This window comes from Neolamprologus multifasciatus, chromosome 4 (assembly GCF_963576455.1).
Source record: "Neolamprologus multifasciatus chromosome 4, fNeoMul1.2, whole genome shotgun sequence".
Classification (NCBI taxonomy): Eukaryota; Metazoa; Chordata; class Actinopteri; order Cichliformes; family Cichlidae; genus Neolamprologus; species Neolamprologus multifasciatus.
The window spans coordinates 16,765,602-16,786,480 of NC_140442.1; positions in this window are offsets into that span (position 1 = coordinate 16,765,602).

Below are 20,879 nucleotides of genomic sequence, written 5' to 3' on the forward strand. Positions count from 1 at the left end.
CTAGTTTCACTTTTTGCTCCTCAGGAAAAACTTTATAGGAAGAGGTTAAAACACCGAGCTCTACTTCAGGCTCCTGCCAGCAAAAGTTAAGTTTTTTAGCTTCTTTGTTGCTTCTTCACACCTGTTCATTTGAATTGGCATTAACTGTGTTTGTTTACTTGAGTGGGAGTAAAGAACTGAATTTTTCTTTTTGGTGTAAGTGTGTCCTTTTATTTCTTCTTCATTCACAATGTGGGAAAGAAGCGGGGGTGTTATTGTGCTTTTGTGGTCATTTCCTTCTCTTATATTGTGCAGTATTATTTCAATGAGATTTGCATGTGGGGACACATACATTTAATAGGATATTTTCACATGCATCAGAAGCCACGATCTCAGCTCTCTGTAGCTAAAAAAGGCAATCAGCTTGAACTTTTCCTTCAAACTCACTTGTTCTTTCGCTTGCAAGCACACACGCACGCACAGTGTGAGCGAGAGAGAGCAGATAGTGTCCTCTCAGATCATCTAGACATCAATGACTTGTCATACAGCAGGCCCTTCTGTCAGCCTATGGTGGATGGGGAGCCACATGAGTCTTTCCAGTAGCAGTCGAAGACAATGATACAAAGCCGTCCTCACAGAGAGCAAGAACATCAGATACACATGTATGCATATACACACACTGACTACACACAAACGCAGTGACTCAGTGTAAAGTCACAGAAGAAACTCTTCCTTTAAGTTCACACGTCAAACTGCAAGATAAGCTGCACAACGCCCAGTCAGGAATACAGGAATAACACACAGTGAAGAAAATATAAGAGTTCAGAAGCTAAGAATACAGACAGAGACTGTGGCAGGGAGTTTCTAGAAAAAATCTCCCAACTTCACAAGCAGGCAATTTGATGATCTGATTGTCAGAACTAAAACAAAAATGTCAGCAGTGGTTAATTTTATTCAAAAGACCAAAGTTAAAGCATCAATGTGAAGGACAATATAATATAATATGATCAGAGTGATAATATCCCTGTGGTACATGGAAGCTTTTGTGATAAAGAACAACAGTTGAAAGCTAAACAAGAGGCAAAAATAACACCATGATAGTTACTGAAAGTAATAAATACTGTAATAATAACACATAGGGAAAAATTATCAGACCCTAACCAGATTCTAAAGCCTGTGTATTTTTTTAAACTTCAGAAAAGAAAAAAAAAGCAGCACCAGAGCCGTTTATTTAGCCTGATAGCGCAAAGAACAAAACAAAGGCAAAGGCGAACAGAGGCAAAAACTAAATGATAAACTAAACTGGGAACATCTAGAAGTAGACATGACAACTACAAACATGAACTGGAGCATGAAAAAACTGAGACTTCAAAAGACATGAAAAACCATGATCATGAGGCAAGATAAACAGACAACCCAACACTAAACAAAGGGAGAAAGAAAAGTAAATACACAGAAGGGTAATGTAGGAAGTGGAAACACTTGGGGAACACAGCTGACACAACTAAACACACTGAACATGGAAACACGAGACTGTCAAAATAAAACAGGAAACATAATGAGACGAAGTCTGTGACAACAGGTGTTTGACAATAGGACATGGAAAACGCAGACATGAAACACATGACAGACTGGAGTGACGGAAAGGAACACAAGAAGAGGAACCTGGGAACAGATAAGGGGGACGAGGCACGGGCGTAACTAAAAGTCATACATAGAGGACAAGACAGAATTACACAGGAAACAGGAAATGACACGTTAACAAGGAAGCATGGGTGATAACCTAGACTAGGAACTAGGAAATACTGATAATAAACAGTAGACTTTAACATTTCTGCAATTCATATCAAAATACAAAGCAAAAATACAAAGCAAACTCAAAATGCTTTGTCACAGACCCAGCACCCTGACAGTAGCACCCAGGTGCGTCTAGTCAACCTGGTCATCAGCAAGTGTGAGTGCCACTATAAAAGCAAGTTTTTGACAGTTTGCAAGCATTCAGGTGTGTTAGCATGTTAAATGCTAACTTCATGACTGTAGATTTAGATGAACACCGAAGTATGGCTTTATTGGAAGGGCTGTCAAGATTCAAGATTCAAGACTAAAAGTGTTTATTGTCATGTGTCACAAGAGAAAAGGCATTTCTCTGTGCAAGGAAATTCTTTCTTTGCTGTCCACCCGCATATGCCGATTAATATATACAATAGAAATAGAACATATTAAAAAAAAAAAATAGTACAAATAAATAAATGAAGACAGAAAAGGAGACAAAATATGGAGATTTGAAACAGAGATGTGTGCAAAGAGAAAACATCTTCTTTCTAAAAAAGAACATAGCAGCATGGCTTAGGTTTGCAAAGTTGAATCTGAACGAATTAGAAGACTTCTGGAACAAGGTCTTTGATTTGATCAGACCAAAGTGGAAATGTGGCTGAAAAACTCAACACAAAACATTGGCGGAAACACCCCATACCAAAATATCTGCCATGTTTTGCTGAAACACACATAAGCAAATGTGAAAATTCTGGGAATAAGGCAAAAATAGAGTTTGCACATATCTAACAAGTTTAAAAGTCAATGTTTTGGCATGACCACTTTTATTTTTTTCTTTTAGGAAAGCTTCCTTGTGATTAGTCTTCAGGAATAGTTCTGGATTCTTGAAGGACATCAGTTGTCCTTTGTTCTTTTTTTTCCATCATGATGATCCCACATTGCTTCAATAATTCATCAGTTGTTCTGGGAAGGTGATGGTGACTGATGACTGATGGTGTTCCATTTTGTCCTTTTCTAACCATGTATGCGTTTTCTGTACGGTATTTTTCTGTGGTCACATTTGCATCGATTTTGACAAGATCTACAACACCAAACTATGACAGAGCCTCCACCATGTTTGACAGATGTCACTTAAACTTACTGTTGTACCTCTCTCCTGACCTCCTATCCATATTCTATCCAACCAAAGCTTTCAAGTTTGGATTCATCACTCCATAAGACCTGTTACCACTGATTTTCAGTCCAGTCCAGGCTTCTTGACAGCCACCCTGCCACTGAGACTGTTACTGATGTGAACAGCAGATGAATCAACTGAAGGGTGAGCTGGATGTCTCAGGTCATGTGTCAGGTCTTTGTAAAAAATTTACAAGAAAGTCTGGTTCCTTGGAAGCAAAATATAAAGAAACGAGAGGTGGATAGATAGGTAGGTAGGTAGGTAGGTAGGTAGGTAGGTAGGTAGGTAGGTAGGTAGGTAGGTAGGTAGGTAGGTAGGTAGGTAGGTAGGTAGGTAGGTAGGTAGATAGATAGATAGATAGATAGATAGATAGATAGATAGATAGATAGATAGATAGATAGATAGATAGATAGATAGATAGATAGATAGATAGATAGATAGATAGATAGATAGATAGATAGATAGATAGATAGATAGATAGATAGATAGGTGGACTGATAAATTTAACATTAGTAGTGTGATAGAGGTATACATGATTTCATTAGATGCATTAGTATCAGCTTAGATACTGACCCATGAAGCACTTTCTCTGTCAGATGTCAAAAATAGTAGTCCTGCTGGAATAGCAGCTAGAATAGGAGCTTCCTTATACAATAACAAACCGACCTTCATAATCACTGTTTTCTTGCTGCAAGGTGCTCAAAAAAAATAAATCTCATAGGATCTGATGTGATGATCTGCCCCATTTTCTCTGACCTCATTATTTCAATCCATTCACTGGCTGCATCTGTCTTTTTTCAGAAGCATCAACACAGCCACTATCAGCGAGTCATTAAAAAAGCATAAAGTGGACACTCTGTGAGTTAGCACAATCTGGAGAAAATATGAAAACATGTTTCATACTAATGACTGAAGCTGCAGAAGGCTACCCAGTGTATGTGGGTTTTTAATGCTCGGTATCAGAGGCTTTCAGTGAGGGGTGTGCTGATACCTTTTTGCAGGCAATTTGAGATTTGTGGTCAAACACAGCCAGGGGAGAGCAAGGAGAAAAGTCAAGACAGCAACAAAGAAATTTTGTGAACAAATGTAGAGCCTTACCTGCATACGGCTTGAATTAATATGAAAGAAACTCAAGGAGGATGCTTCATTTGCAGACAATAAAGAGACAGGTGGTCAAGTACCAAGCTGGGTCTCTCTCTGCGATTTTATGCATTTCTGACAAGCAGGGATAGAAATGAAAAAATACACTGCATGTGTCAGTCACAGAAAAAATAAGAATTCACATCATTGGTTCCCCAGGTTCAAACAGGTGAGTGTGAAACACACAAAGTAAACCATCACCACGGTTGGCTGTGTGATGAATGCTGTGGTGCACAAAAAAGCACCGTGACCAGCAGAGTGTGTGAATACTTTTAGCTGCATGTGTGTGTACATGTACAACTGTGGGTAAAATTAGGAATTAGAGCAGGGTAGAGAGGAGGATGTCTGCTTTCAGTGTGGGTCAGTGCTCAGTGCGCAGCCTCCCTTCCCGTTTCCCTCTGAGACTGCTATAAAAGAATATCTGATGGTGATGCAGAGAGTGAGGAAGAGGCTGAGAGGACAAAAAGAATCCTATATCACTGTGGCATTCAGAGATAGTGGGTGTTGTTTTATGCCAGCCGTCTCCACGAATTCTATTCAGAACAAAGATTTGGTTTCACACAACTCAGGAAGGGGTAAAAGAAAGAGGGAGAAAGTGCAAGAAGCTTAGATTAACTAAGATGAGAAAAAAGGCTGGGATTTAAGCAACATTTGTTGCATTGTTTGTACAGACGGGAGGATCTCAGATTCTAAATAATTCACACTCTGCTTATATGGTTCTTGGCTTTAGACTCAAAGGGTTTTGCCAACTGATTTAGGCACAGAGAGAAGTAACAAGACGACTGTCCTGCTAAACAAACAGTAAGCAACAATGAATTGACACCATGTAGCTCACGAGATTGCCTGCATAAGTTTTAAATATATTTTCAATACATTTTTTTATAAGGTTTGTGTCAAAAAAGGTCTAGCATATGTCACCTTACTGCGAGAACCTGCTTGTGAGCACAGCCTCACACTTATGCATCACACTTTGGAGAAAAGCCAGAAAGAAATTAGTACCGCATAATGAAAAAAATGGAAACAAAATCACTTTAAAAACAAATAATAACCTAAAAGCAAGTTTTTAACCGTTTCTTCAGTGATGTGTTTTTTGACACGCTGCTCCTCATCCTTATTCAGCCCTGCGGTGGAGGTAGAAGTGCTGCCAAAGAATCTCATACTGTCCTCTGGCTCACGTGGGATTAAAATCCCATCAATGTCTATAGGTACAAATCCTAGATGAGCTTTAATATTCATTACCAAAACTCTGAAATCAATTTCAGAATAGACAGGTAACAAGTGAAATTAAACTAGGCTGTCTGTGTAATTATGGTCTCCTTTTCTGGTGCCTGGATTCTGAAGGTAAGTAGTGATAAGACATGGGCTGCATACATTAGGCTCTCCATGCTGCCAAAACCTAAGTTTCATTTTGGATGGATTTGTTATTTTTCATAAACAGAAACATATTTTCATTTTAGCACACTGCAGGTTCTGTTAAAAATCCAGGCATAGTTTTCAGATTAAAACTCTAATTAAAAATTAAATTAACTGAACTAAATCTAAGTTTCTCTAAGCTCTTGAAAAAGAAATGGCAGTTTTGAAATAAGGTTTTAGCGTTGTGAATTAAACCCCTTGTAAAATGCTAGAAATTCAGCCTGCCTAAGGCACTGAGATCAGCTGCTTTTTGTTACTGCTATTCTTGTACTACCCCCACGAATGTGGCACTTTGTGACAAAGTTTAAATGGATGGATGCTTGTTCCAAAGAATTCTTGCACAAAAAAAACACGTATATTTAGGTATTTTCCATTGTGAAAGCAGTGAGGAACACATGGTAAAAATCTAATTAAACTTGGATCACAAATGGATTTTGAGGTTCAAGCAGCCCTCGAAAATTATTGCAAGGTTGTGAATATTAGAAAATGCTCGGCCTGAAGAATTTGGAAAAGGGAATGGGTGTTATTAAGTAGCTTTCCTTGAAGCGTTTTTCATAATGAACGTGGAAATTCTAGAAAGTAGTTGTCCTTCAGCTGAAACAAAGATGCAAAACGCCACTTGAATTATTTTGTCAATGCAAGGACTGGAACATGCCGTTATTATTTAAAATAGGAATATAAAAAGACTTCACAATCTCACGATAAATTGACCATCATCTTCAAATAACAGGTCACTATGTCTGACAGAAACGTGCTCAGACATATTATCGAGTGGGGGCACATCTGTGCGACAGTATTATCGTCTGATTTCTGGGATACATTCCGCTCCATTTGTTTCACATGGCGCAGCTGTTTTAAATCCGGATGCTGCCAAATCCTCTCCCAGCCAGCAAATATCTGTGGCCCATGGTTGAAAAGGGAGAGGTAAGAGTGTGTGCGTGGATGTGTGCACATATGTGTGTGTTCGTCTGGGGGTTGGCAGAAAGAGAAAAAAGTTGAGTAAACTTAGAGGACACAAAGAAGAGACAGGAGTCCTTCAGGGGAAAGGGCAGTTCGTGACAACCTTCAGAGGAGCATTACGAAAATAAGTTTTTCTTTGGTGCCCTTGAAAGCTTTGAGTTTTTTTGGAGTAACAAGGTCCTTTGTTTGGCACAAAAAAAAAAATGGAATTACAATCAATTAGCTACGACTGCGAGTGTTTCTTTTCAGTGTGGCAAATCACTCACAGGCAGCCTCACAGGTGAGTTTGTCACTCCTGTCAACCATCCACTGACAGCTCCAGGAACTGCAGTGGCTACTGGGTGACTTCAGTATTTGGAAAGATGGCTAAAGTGAGTATTATAATGCAACCGGAGCACCAACATCCTATTCACAATGTAACACAATCAAAATATAAAATACTATTCAAAGTGCAGCAGTTCTCCTTATAAGACTAGTGAAAGGCTACAAAGCAAATCAATGAAACAAGAGGGTTATTAATTATTTATATTTTAACATTTGCAACAAAGTACCAGCAGTTTGCACACAGTCAAAATCTGAGTATTTAAATGTGTAATCTAAATAATGTGGTATTTACACCATAATTCTAAAGCTTTTCAAAGCACTGGGGGACTTGTTCGCACATTTGCTAATTGATTTAATCTGAGTGATCCATAGCCTTTTATAAGACGCAGTCATGTTGCACAGTTCATTTCAGTAATTCTTCACTAAATTTAATTATCCATGAATATACAAAGGTAGCAATAAATACTTTTACTAATTCCTTTAAAAGGTTTAAGAACACTTAATCTCATAAAGTTATGCCTTTCAAGCTAATAAAACAAGATTAAAGAACTGAGTCCCTCTTACACATTATATGAAACATAAACAGGAGTGTGTGATCATAAATTACAAAAAAATATAAATGATCCCATTTCAGTTCAGCAACAGAAACTTGTGAATACATACATACACACACTCTCCAGCCACTTTATTAGGTACGCCCGTTCAGCTGTTTGTTAACACAAATATCTAATCAGCCAGTCACGTGGCAACAACTCAGCGGATTGAAGCGTGTACACAGCATCAAGTTCAAACCGAGCTTCAAAAGGCGGAGGAAAAGAGATTTAAATTACTTTGAGCCAGCGGGTGTCAGTATTTTAGAAACTGCAGATCTAGTGGGATTTTTCCACACAGCCATCTCATGGGTTTACAGAAAATGGTCTGAAAAATAGAAGCTATCCAGTCAGTGGCAGTTCTCTGGGTGAAAATCTCTTGTTGATGCCAGAGTGTTTCAAGCTGGTAGGAAAGCGACAGTTACTCAATTAATCATTCATTACAACCACAGCATGCAGAAGAGCACATTTGAACAAACAACACATCAACTCTTGAAGCAGATTGGTTGCAGCAGAAGACCCCACGAGGTGCCACCTGAGGATTGCTTAAACCTCACAGTCTACTAATTATTGTTGCTGACTTTGTCCATCCCTTGATGACCACATTGTAACCATGTTCGGATGGCTGTTTCCAGCAGGATAACACGTCACAAAGCTTAGTAGTTTCTTGAACATGACAATGAGTTAACTTTACTCAAATATCACCAGATCTTCACACAATAGAGCCATGCCCACATTATGAAGTTACAGATCCCTGGGTGCAAATGCTTGGTGACCCCCCCTTTTACCAGTTTGTGTTTATGATCATGTACAAAGAATAATTATGAATGGAAAGCACTGTATCCACTATAAAAAAAAAAAAAATCTAAAACAAAATTAAAATCACAACTTTACTAAAAGTCACATTCATATTAAATAAATTAAAAACAGCCAATATGTATAGGGTTAACACAATAATAATATGGTAAAACAAACACACACACACACACACACACACGCACATACACATGAGAGAGAGAGAGAGAGAGAGATGTCTTCTTCCTGCTTCTCTTTGTGTCTGTCTCACTGACATTCTGCTGTTTTTCCTCACCTCTTGTATAACTTCTTTCCCTCAAGCTGTTGAACTTTTTCCTAGTCCCACTCCCTGATGACTGTTCAGCTAATAATTAATGCACAGGTAAAGTTACAAGGTTGAAAGTTCAGGTTGAATGTTTTCTTGGGAAAAGCACTTTTGAGATGTGTCCATGTAGGAAGGGAATAAAAAAAGAGAGAGAGAATTGAATTAAAAAGTTGCAAAAGCAGAAATATTGCCTGTGAACTCACTTATTTGGTCGTGAAGAGCAGCAGGTCATCCAATGATGGTGAAAGTCTTCACTTAGATTTAACCACTATCAGGTCAGTAATACACTGAGTCTGTGAGCTGCGTCTACAGCCAACCTCCAGATCAGCTTCATGTAAGTTGTCTCAGCAAACTGAAAGTTAACTGCAATGTTTTTGTCGTGATTTGGTTGAATGAAAAAAAAAAACGATTAAACAAATTCAATTAATTTTGTTAATTTCTGCTTCTTTTATGCATTTTGGAAGTACTGAATCTGAATGAAAAAGTAGTTAATTGGGTTTGGCAGAGACCACAAATAAATACAGACTACTGTATTCTACCCACAATATCATTGTGGATAATACATAATAATATATGAATTCATGTCATGTTTCGGCTGTGTACAGGCATAAGAAGGACCCAAACGCAAAACTCACGACAACAAAATTAAACTCAAACAGCTGCTTTATTGCAGAAGGCCACGAAAATATAACAAAACTAAACTGGGGCATGGATAACCTGACACACACGCAAACACAGCCATGAGGGAGACTACGACACTGACAAAGAGAAACACAGGGCTTAAATACACAGAGGGATAACGAGGGAATGAGACACAGAAGGAGAGCACAGCTGGGAGAAATCAGGCTGGACGAGACAAGGGAAGCAAAACTAGAAACACTCACATGAGACGTGGACCTTCAAAGCAAAACAGGAAACACACTGACAGAACTCAAAACATGTAAACTTAACACCAACTGAGACAGAACATAGGGAGCTGAAACATGGGACAGAAAGGCAAGGTAGACACAACATGAACATAACGACGCCCACAGGGAAAGAGCAAAACAGACCACCGAAGCATAGGACCTCTTTCAAAATAAAATAGGAAACAATGAAACACTGACATGACTACATGGACTTGACAACATAAGAAACAGACATGAAACACATGAAGGATAAGGGAGACTTAACACAAGGGTTGAAAACACAAGGGGAATAGAATAAGCAAATGAACATAGAAATCTAATGAGCTTAAACATGCACTATAAACATCAAAATGAACTAAAACTCAAAACGCTGGGTCATAAGACCCAGGATCGTGACAATTCAAGAGCTGAAGTTTAAGTTGTGTAAGAGAATAAAAAGTTATTTTTATTTGCCTTTTATTTGGGCCCCCATCTGTGCGTTGGGTCCTGTGTACATGACCCGAATACCCACTGGATAAACCAACCCAGAACAGAGGACCTTTGGGATGTGGAGATTTACATCAGCTGACAAATCTGCAACAACTGTGTGATGCTATGATGTGACCATGGACCAGAATCTCTGAGGAATGTTTCCAGCACCTTGTTGAATCTATGTCACAAAGCATTAAAGCAGTTATATATAATGTGTAAATATAGTAAGCTATATTTACACATTAAAGAACACCATCCACACATCTGCCTGAAACAAACACCCAATCAGGTGAAGGTCTCGGGTCTGTAATGTCTTTAACACTGCCTCTTTTGCAAAGTGAAGAGGCCATTGATCACAAATAACCACAAAGAGGCTTTTGGTCCAACACACAGTGAAGGATACCAGTTTGTTGCCCAGTAAAATTCTACTCACTATCGGAGCTGTTGTGTTCACTGTAACAGTGAGTCATCATAAATCTGTTTGTAGGTTTCTCTGAAAAAAATAAATCATAGCCAAACTCTGCATCTCTATTGAAAACCCACAATCACTCACCTCTACTGATCAGCACTGATCAGTGAGCCAGATAAACTGTTGCACTCACTGCTCAAATAGCTAGAAACAACCATGATCAGATCAGGATGTCCTGACCTTACATCATGTTTATGCTCTTTTTAATTCTCTGCTCAAGTGGGTGCTGAAGTGTGGATGCAGTAAAGAGAAAGGGGACAGAACAGGTTGATGATGTTGGACGGTTTTGTGTTTACAGCTGGACACATTTAGTGATTCAATCATGGCACATCACTTGGTAGCTAAATGTTGCTTGCTAGTGGACATTCCAGACACAGCTTCCCTAGTTTACCCTGTAATGTATTTACCTCCTTCGCATCGGCCACTCGGCAAATATCCTTTGCTCTCACTTCAGTTATTTGACTTTAATCTGAGATGCTGAGGTTGGGACCTTGAAGCTGCTGAATGCTGTTGACCTTCTGTATGGGACACTAGACAACAAAGTGCAACAAAGCCTACATAAGGAGGCAACAGTGGTGACTGTCAACCAGGAAGTTTATATGTAAGCTTGTTTCCACAGCTGAAAAAAAATTACCATCCATGAATTGAATTTTCAAGTTTGGTATCTTAGATTTTTGATTTAATATGCTGAAAAAAACTTGAAATATTAAGTTAGCTCTGCAAATCAGGAAGCTCTTTGACGATATGTTATTTACTTAATATCTGAAAGTAGAAGGCAAATGAGCCCATTGACATGAGCACATTGATTCACACCGATACATATTTTTATGCAGTTATAATTTGCTTAAGGGCATTTAAACCTGAAGAAGCTGGCACAGATTTGTTCGCATTGCCATACATTGGTAGCTCAATGATGCTGTCACAACCCAATTTTGAGTGTGCAAGCATCTACGGCATCTGGTAACAAGGAAATTACGTCTTTCTAAAGCTTCATAATTGACAGCGCTAAGTCAAAATTTCAAAATTCTACCTTTCTGCCACTAAAAGAATGCCATCAACAACTCGAAATTTTGACTTTTTTTCAGTGGTAGAAACAGGGTTATATAGGTTTAATTTCTGATTAAAAGATTTGTTTTACTTGTTAGTTGCTTTGTTTTAATTCTCAGTATTTTATTTTCCTTTTAGGACCATTCGGTTAAATTATGTCACCAAAAGTAGTTGATTAGGTTTAAAAGATTGTAATCAAGTACAAACCCCATTCTGAAAGAAAAGATCTGAACAATGTTAATAAAAGTTTTCCTGAAAAAATTTCCAGATCTCTTAAATTCATATTTTATACACAATAGAAGATAGAAAACCTATCAAATTTTTAAACTGAGAAAAACTGCAATGTTGAAAAAAGAAAAAAGGTCATTTTTAATTTGATGGCAACAATAAAAGCCAAAAAAAATATGTACTGTGGCCATCAAAATAAATTTTTCCCCTTGGCTGTATGTAGAAATTCTGTCCATCCACATCATCTTATGCAATACCAATCAATCTGTCAATATCCCGCTCCTCATTCCCAACCAAGAGTGCATCCCAGTCACTTCATCCAAAAACCAGCACCCTTAGGCCATTGGTTGCACGTAGAAAGTCTGTCCATACAGTGGGGCAAAAAAGTATTTAGTCAGCCACCGATTGTGCAAGTTCCCCCACTTAAAATGATGACAGAGGTCAGTAATTTGCACCAGAGGTACACTTCAACTGTGAGAGACAGAATGTGAAAAAAAAATCCATGAATTCACATGGTAGGATTTGTAAAGAATTTATTCGTAAATCAGGGTGGAAAATAAGTATTTGGTCACCTCAAACAAGGAAAATCCCTGGCTCTCACAGACCTGTAACGTCTTCTGTAAGAAGCTTTTCTGTCCCCCACTCGTTACCTGTATGAATGGCACCTGTTTGACCTCATCATCTGTATAAAAGACACCTGTCCACAGCCTCAACCAGTCAGACTCCAAACTCCGCCATGGCCAAGACCAAAGAGCTTTCGAAGGACACCAGGAAAAGAATTGTAGACCTGCACCAGACTGGGAAGAGTGAATCTACAATAGGCAAGCAGCTTGGTGTGAAAAAAATCAACTGTGGGAGCAATCATCAGAAAATGGAAGACATACAAGACCACTGATAATCTCCCTCGATCTGGGGCTCCACGCAAGATCTCATCCCGTGGGGTCAAAATGATCATGAGAACGGTGAGCAAAGATCCCAGAACCACACGGGGGGACCTGGTGAATGACCTGCAGAGAGCTGGGACCAAAGTAACAAAGGTCACCATCAGTAACACACTACAACGGCAGGGAATCAAATCCCGCAGTGCCAGACGTGTTCCGCTGCTGAAGCCAGTGCATGTCCAGGCCCGTCTGAAGTTTGCCAGAGAGCACATGGATGATACAGCAGAGGATTGGGAGAATGTCATGTGGTCAGATGAAACCAAAGTAGAACTTTTTGGTATAAACTCAACTCGTCGTGTTTGGAGGAAGAAGAATACTGAGTTGCATCCCAAGAACACCATACCTACTGTGAAGCATGGGGGTGGAAACATCATGCTATGGGGCTGTTTTTCTGCCAAGGGGACAGGACGACTGATCCGTGTTAAGGACAGAATGAATGGGGCCAAGTATCGTGAGATTTTGAGCCAAAACCTCCTTCCATCAGTGAGAACTTTGAAGATGAAACGAGGCTGGGTCTTCCAACATGACAATGATCCAAAACACACCGCCCGGGCAACAAAGGAGTGGCTCCGTAAGAAGCATTTGAAAGTCCTGGAGTGGCCTAGCCAGTCTCCAGACCTCAACCCCATAGAAAATCTGTGGCGGGAGTTGAAAGTCCGTGTTGCTCGGCGACAGCCCCAAAACATCACTGCTCTTGAGAAGATCTGCATGGAGGAATGGGCCAAAATACCAGCTACTGTGTGTGCAAACCTGGTAAAGACCTATAGTAAACATTTGACCTCTGTTATTGCCAACAAAGGTTATGTTACAAAGTATTGAGTTGTATTTTTGTTATTGACCAAATACTTATTTTCCACCCTGATTTACGAATAAATTCTTTACAAATCCTACCATGTGAATTCATGGATTTTTTTTTCACATTCTGTCTCTCACAGTTGAAGTGTACCTCTGGTGCAAATTACTGACCTCTGTCATCATTTTAAGTGGGGGAACTTGCACAATCGGTGGCTGACTAAATACTTTTTTGCCCCACTGTAAATGTGAATGGAACCGGTGACAAAAGGCAGCTCCAGCACCCGCTGGGAATGGGTTTGGCATACTGTAAAGCAAACTCTCGCTACAATTGTACAGGAATCAAATAGCTTGCAACAATAGGCTTCATTCCACATTCTCCTATAGCATCTCCCACAAGAAACCCTGAGGTGATGCTGCAAATGCCTTCTCCATGTCCACAAAACACACAGAGAATGGTTTAGAAAACTAATACACACCCTCAAATACAATATCAATAACCTGAAAACGACAACGTTCCTCATAAATGTGAGAAACAATTCAGGAATACTCTCCTCTCCAACACCCTGGTGTGCACCTGTGTTCCTCCTGCAGCTTGAACACACCGTGTGGCCCCAGTTTGCCATCACAATCCAAAGATACTACTGACTTCTATGCTACATTGCTGATGTATTTCAATAATGACAGTTTCAAAGCTTTGTTGGATGCGGAACAATAAATTGTTCTGAATAAATTGTTCTATAAACTGTTACTGCTCCCTGATATGGAACTGAATGAATGATATTGCCTATTTAAAATCGCGCTACAAAACACCTTAGATGTTGCCTAGAAAAGATCTTCAGTTACCTAGATCAAGCGAGTCAGTCTTGTACACAGGTTGGCAACAATAACAAGTGATGAAAATGTTCAGTCGGTATCTTGTCGCCATTTCATGTCTGATTTCTAATGCAAAAATTAAAAAAAATGTTTACTTGGTGTCATAAATAGGATCAGTCTCGGCACTTTGAAATAAGCTACAAGAGGTAACTTGCGAGTTCACTTTCTAATTCACAGCCACCAAAAGAGCACATCTGGAGCTAGACATTAGAGGAATATTAATGTGCGACTGGATCTACCACTGAGGTATTGACAAAAACAAACTGTCAAAAGGAGGGAACCACCATCACTAATGCCTGGCAATGTGAGTGAACGATGACCTACACGATATACATTGCCACAAATGATGCAGGAGGTAAAAGTAGGCTACAACAGAAGACGTTTAAAACACATTCAGCACTGATTCTTCATACGTAAAAGAGACTGTGGCTGCGATTGTGCAGCCTTCCAGGAGACATTATCAAGTGAAGCAGTGAGTTTGAGAGATATCAGTTCTGGCTACAAAGCATAGCTGACATAATTACTGTAGATAAGATTGTGAGTTAAATTTTGCACAAAAGCAAAGATTGTGAATTTGGTGGATTTCAAAGAAGCATGCGAGGGAGTAAAGGGGTAAAACTGTGTTCACCATGACTGCTCAAGACCTTAAAGAGAAAATAGAAAGCCAAGATGCTGATGAAGATGACAGTTGACAATCAACTAGTGAACTACTACTGAATATCAATAATATGGTCGGCTGCTGTTTGTGAAATCTGCTACTTAGCTGCTTAGCATCTCGTCACCAGTTGCTGTGCTATAATGTGTGCTACAAGTGTAACCTATGAGCTCTCACAGCTAGAGATTGCCTACCAGTCTCTATATCAAACACAGCTGCACCTCACTGGGACATAACCTCCCATATGGAAAAGATATATATAAATCTTATAAAGTTTGTATCTGTCTTGTATGAAACTTGTATGAAAAGCATACAAGAGTGAAAACACATATAAGATTCCTTGAAAAATTATATAATGAAACTTGTATGTTTTGGATACTTACTAAAACAATATATGAAAGTAATGAGAAAGTGGCCACTTTCATGAGTAAATGATGTAAGCCTTATATGATTTATATATGATTTACTCATGAAAGTGGCCACTTTCATGAGTAAATCATATATGTTTTTACTATTTCTTTTCCATATGGGCTGCCTGTAAACATTTCAGGGTGAAAGTAATTCCAAGAACACTAAGCTGGCGATTGAACCACAGGCCGACAGTTTCTTCAAAGACATTAAAAAGAGCATCTTCAGTTTCTTGATAATCCTGAGGTCTTCTGGCTGAAGGTTGCAGCAGATTTCACACGTCAGAGGTTATTACTTCCTCTTAGATATCCAAATACCCACAGATGCTACATATCAAGGACAAGACAGCATGTACAGTCAGCTAAATCAAACCAAAAAAGATGTTTACATGGCTTTCAAATGGAGTTGATAAGTCCTTCAGAGCACACCGCCTAAGTCCAGTATAGTGTTGTCTCTTTCTATACCATATGATGTCTAAGGTTATACATTTACAAAGAAGATAGTGGCATTTATACAGCAGTGGAGACAAAATAGAAGACGTTAGCATGTACACTTTATGTAGCTGGCAGCCAGCCATTATCATGAATAACAAAAGACCAGCCAAGGCCGTACATCTTAGTGTTTCCCTCAAGATAGTTTTTATAAATGCAACACATATCATTTGAGGAGCATAGTCTTTACAAAGTCTGGACAGTTCCTGGAATCTATTTCAGCAACCTGGAGTTATGCACCCTGGGAGGGACAGGGTTATCTAGGACAACTAGGAATACACATAAATCCCAAGCTTGAGATGCCTTTCATTACCCAACACTTTAATTTTCTGGACATTCAAGTTCTGTTTATTATTAAATTACAAGTTTCCTTATTGTTTATTTGTCATTGTCTCTTGTCCCATCCATTTGTTTCATCAGCCCTAGTTTAACTTGTGCCTGCATTTCCTCCTTTAGTTATGCAGCTCACTTCCCATTTTATTTTGGTAGTTTGCTGTCTGTAATTTCTCCATCCATCCATCCATCTTCATCCGCTTTATCTGAGCCCCCCCCCACCCCGCTTTTATCTGATTAGTTTCAGCTACCTCTTGTTACCTGGTTGTTTCTTCCCTCATTACCTCATATGTGTTCATAGCTTCATATTTCTTGCTTCCCTGCACTGTTGTTCTTAGTATATTGCCTGTGTGGGTTCCTTCTGATTTCCTTAGGATCTGGAACCTTGTTTTGTGCTTTTTTTTTTTTTTTGATTTCTTGTTTTAGATTTAATCAGCCTCAATAAACGCTCTCCTTTTGTTCTGCCAAGTTTGCATCATAAGTTTGCTTTGTTTAAATTTCTGGCATAATTAAGGAAATAAAACTTTATTTCACACTGAAACTTGTTATTTTATTTTATTTTATTTGGATTTCTTGTTTTAGATTTAATCAGCCTCAATAAACACTCTCCTTTTGTTCTGCCAAGTTTGCATCATAAGTTTGTTTTGTTTAAATTGCTGGCATAATTAAGGAAATAAAACTTTATTTCACACTGAAACTTGTTATTTTAAATTTTCCTAATTTCCAGTGATGTAGTAGTTGAAAATGATGGCTGAATCAACTGTTTAATGAAAACACTAAACTCAGCCCAAATGGATCAAGAGAAAAGAAAAATAAAAACAATCCATGTATGGATCTATGCTATACTTTCATAGAGTCTGGAAAAGTTAGACAAATGAGCCAGATTATTTCCACATTTCCATATTTACTTGCAATTTTTCATCCTCTTTTATGTGGTTTGACCCTCAGCAACGTGGTTGAGAGAAAACAATCAGTGAATACAATAATGTGCTTGAATAACTTTAAACTCTCACCGATAATCTACACGGTAGTTTAATTTACATCTTTGTTAAAATGTAGTGAACTGCTACACCTTTTTGTTTATTCATCTCTCCCTTTTCTGCTTGTTATTCCTCATTTGAGCTTCTTGTAGGTTTTCACCAGATTTAATTACAGCCAGAGTTTTGTTCTTTATACCTGCCTTGTGTATTCTTTATTTGGATCCTTAATTTGAATTAAAATGTAACAACCATTTGGGAGTCATCCACGCAGCAGTGCGCTGATGACAGTCAGCAGGGTTTATTTGATGTTATTGTCCAATATTGGGATGTTGATCTTTAGCATTCAGACATTATCTGATAGCGATCTCATTATTGAAGCTATAGTGCAGATCTATTATAGACACATCTGCAGACAAACAACAACTATAATCACAATCCTAGATTTCAGATATAACATCCAGACAGATAAAAGATGAATAAAACAAATCACAAACAAAATGACACCTGACTATTTCATGCAAGCTGCGTGTATTTTCCACATGGATTTAGCTCTCTATGCAATACAGATTTGTGAAAAGGAGAAGAAAAAAGTACATTTTCAACAATTAACCTGTACTCTGACATCTTTCTGACAACACTGCAACAGTGATGGTATTATCCTGACCTTTTACTTGAAATGTGAGATCTGTGATCAAAGATCACAGCCCAACATGACGTGGCGCTCGCAGCTTCCTGTGACTCCTGAGCCATTTGGCAAGCTTACGTGATCAGTGAGACTTGGGAAGTCTGTCAAGAAGGCTGGTCTAAAATATTCTTCTTCTTTACTTTGTATTGTGAGGGAATGGAGTGAAAAAGTTAACCAATAATAAGTCAGTACAGACAAAAATAAATAAATAAAAAAGCTCCCAAATTATTCGGCTTCCTGCTGAGACAACCCAAAACTCATAAACTGACAGCTGGTAGTCCAGCAATGTGAGCCTATTGGATTCCATGACAAAGACACAGCTACTGGCTTTCTCTTGGCTAGCCCCTGCTGGGCTAGGCAGCTTTATATTTTGTCCAGAGAACATCTGGCAACCTACACATGCAGAAGGTTCGGTCTCAATCTTGCATGTCCCCTGGGCGTGGATGCTGCCAGGCCTGTTGCCCTGCACCCCTCCGCCCTCCACCATGCTCCATCTCCCAGTCCAGCCACAACCTGCTACAGCTGGACCTTGGCTCAGTCCCCCATGGCCTGCTTCTAATCAAAAACAGCCACATTTGGCAGACAGCACCCGCAGTTATGATATTATGAGACACCAGCAGACCTTTTGAACACTGAACGCTCATTTATTTGGGTCCCAGATATCAGTGGAGAATTGTAAATAGGGATGGCTTTCCACAGACTTTTCTGTTATTATCAACAAATGTTTATCGCACCAGTTTTGTCCTTATAGTACCTGTTGCTTGCTGAAGGATTGCACTAAATCCCAAAAAATATCTGTTACCTGAACTCACAAAAAGGACATAAAATACTAGTCTTTCATTTTTATATTTGTGCACATTTGCATGAAAGGAAAAGATAAAGAAGGGACAGCTTTGGATTTCACTTGCTTATTGCATTGATTACAAGATTACATGTAGAATTGTATATTTTATTGTTTATCATATATCTTCCACTGTACTTTGGGTTGTTCTTTGCAGACCTGTGCAGCTGTAAAATTATGGCCTAGAGCCAGCCAATAAATACTGTTTTCTATTTTTGCATGGAGTTTAACAAATACTTGAGTTATCATTCAAGGTTCAAATGTGGGTTATCTACCTGCAGCAAGCACTTCTAGTTTAAATGGGTACTTTGGCAATAAGAGCAATAAAATCACAAGAAAACAACCCAAAGGTTACTTCTATCACCGTCAAATGAGCCATGCTTGTATCATCTAGCAGAACTCTTACTTAGAGGATCGACTGTTCATGCTTTAGAGGTTAATTGATTTTCAATTGCTTAATTTAAAATGGGAGCGGTTTTTCTGATCACAAAGCAGGAAGACAAGGCCAGCAGTTCTCTTGGGACTGAGAAGCACATTCCTCATATAACCCTCCAAACAGCGAATTATTAAAACACAGAAAGAGATAAAACCCTCTCCTCAGAAGTTAACAACAACCATCACTGTTGTGCTGAGGGGCGTCTCGGTGAGTGCTCAGTGTATCTTATGTTACTCAACAACAGAGGCGGGGAGAGACGGTGCACTAGAGGACTGCACAGAGAATTAGAGCTTTAAATAATTTCCCTTCTGTTTTCTTATCTTATAAATGTTTTCCTAGAAGCTACTGCATCTCATTTTTACAATAGAGAGTACATACATACACAAATTATAACACATGCAAAAACACTGAGTCAGGCAGAGTCTTATGGCCAGGCGATGGTGGCGGGCCATGTGGTGTTTGTGGGCGGCCATTCCCTATGGCAGCATGTGAATTGCATAATGCAACCTGTGAGCCACCCTGTTTGTTTTCATTTGCGGACAAGTCATTAAGAGCTGTGTGTTAGGCCATAAAGTGCTAACTGGACCTTATTGCACTTCCACATGATGCAGTGCTCACAGCCTTGGGAGCAATGTAGCAAGAAAGACTGTAAAGATGAATAACAGCACAAATCTCGGGCATGTCAGTCATAGTTTACTTGATAATAGTTAAATCAATAAGTGTCATGCAAGTTCTAATTGAAAGAAGCCAGAATGTTGTGATGCAAGGGAAAAAAGACAGTTTTTTTCCACTTCAGACAACCTGTTAAAACACTGTGTTGTGTTATACGTGGCCCTGCATCAGGGTTCAGGTCATTGCAAAGCCCTAGTTAAGTCCACCTGTCTTCACACATCCTTCCCCACTTTTTCCAAGGCGAGCACTTCAGCAGCTTGATAACATTCCCAACACAGACCGAGATTAAGTTCTTTTCAATTTGAACTTGATGATTCTCTTGTCTGCTTCACTTCAATGCCACTCTCAACATCAAAGGATTTGGCAGGGTTCTGAACAAAGTCAATCAGTCCTTGTCATTTTTTTAAATTTATTTATTTATAAAAGGCAGCTGCCCTACATCCAGCATGATAGCTGCGTAAAGGGCCAATGTGTAATGATGCACATGTGGAGAAATAATTGTCTAATTTCACTGGGATGTGTCACCCAGCATTGAAATTAGAGGGATCAAAGATTACCGTGTTTGTTTTCTGTGCCGTATCCTCCTCCGCCGGTTCGTTTCAAGACTGCTCATGAGTTTTGGTGCAGGCCTGTTTTAGAAAACCTTACTTCAGTATGAACAAAAAAAGACTATTTGTGGGGTTTGACTTTAGGCTCCCACAATGAACCTACTCCCAAATATAAGACCAGGGGCCCAACCTTTCTTTGCAAGACTTCCAAAGAAAGGCTTTGTAAAGGAATGCATAGATTTTGAATTTTTTTAGATGTATTGCCATACGTTTTGCAGCTGTTCCTATTAATAAAGACCTGCACTGCCATTTATACTACACCAAGGTAGTAGAGTAATACATAAATAATTAAATCAGAGGAAAGTTGCTTTTCCACTATTTGCTATAGACATGTCTGTTTTTATTATAGTGGATTCAAGTTTTTAAGAAATCTGTAAATTAACAAAAACTTTATTATTTTATAAATAAACAGTCTGGGCAATGGGCTACCAGAAGCTTTTCTGTCTTTTTACACATTTATCATGTAGAGAAACTGAGACATACTGTTGAAATTGCACTTTTTTCTTAAATGTAAACATTTCAGGGATTAAATGTTTAGTTAAATGTATTTACACTGACAGAAATG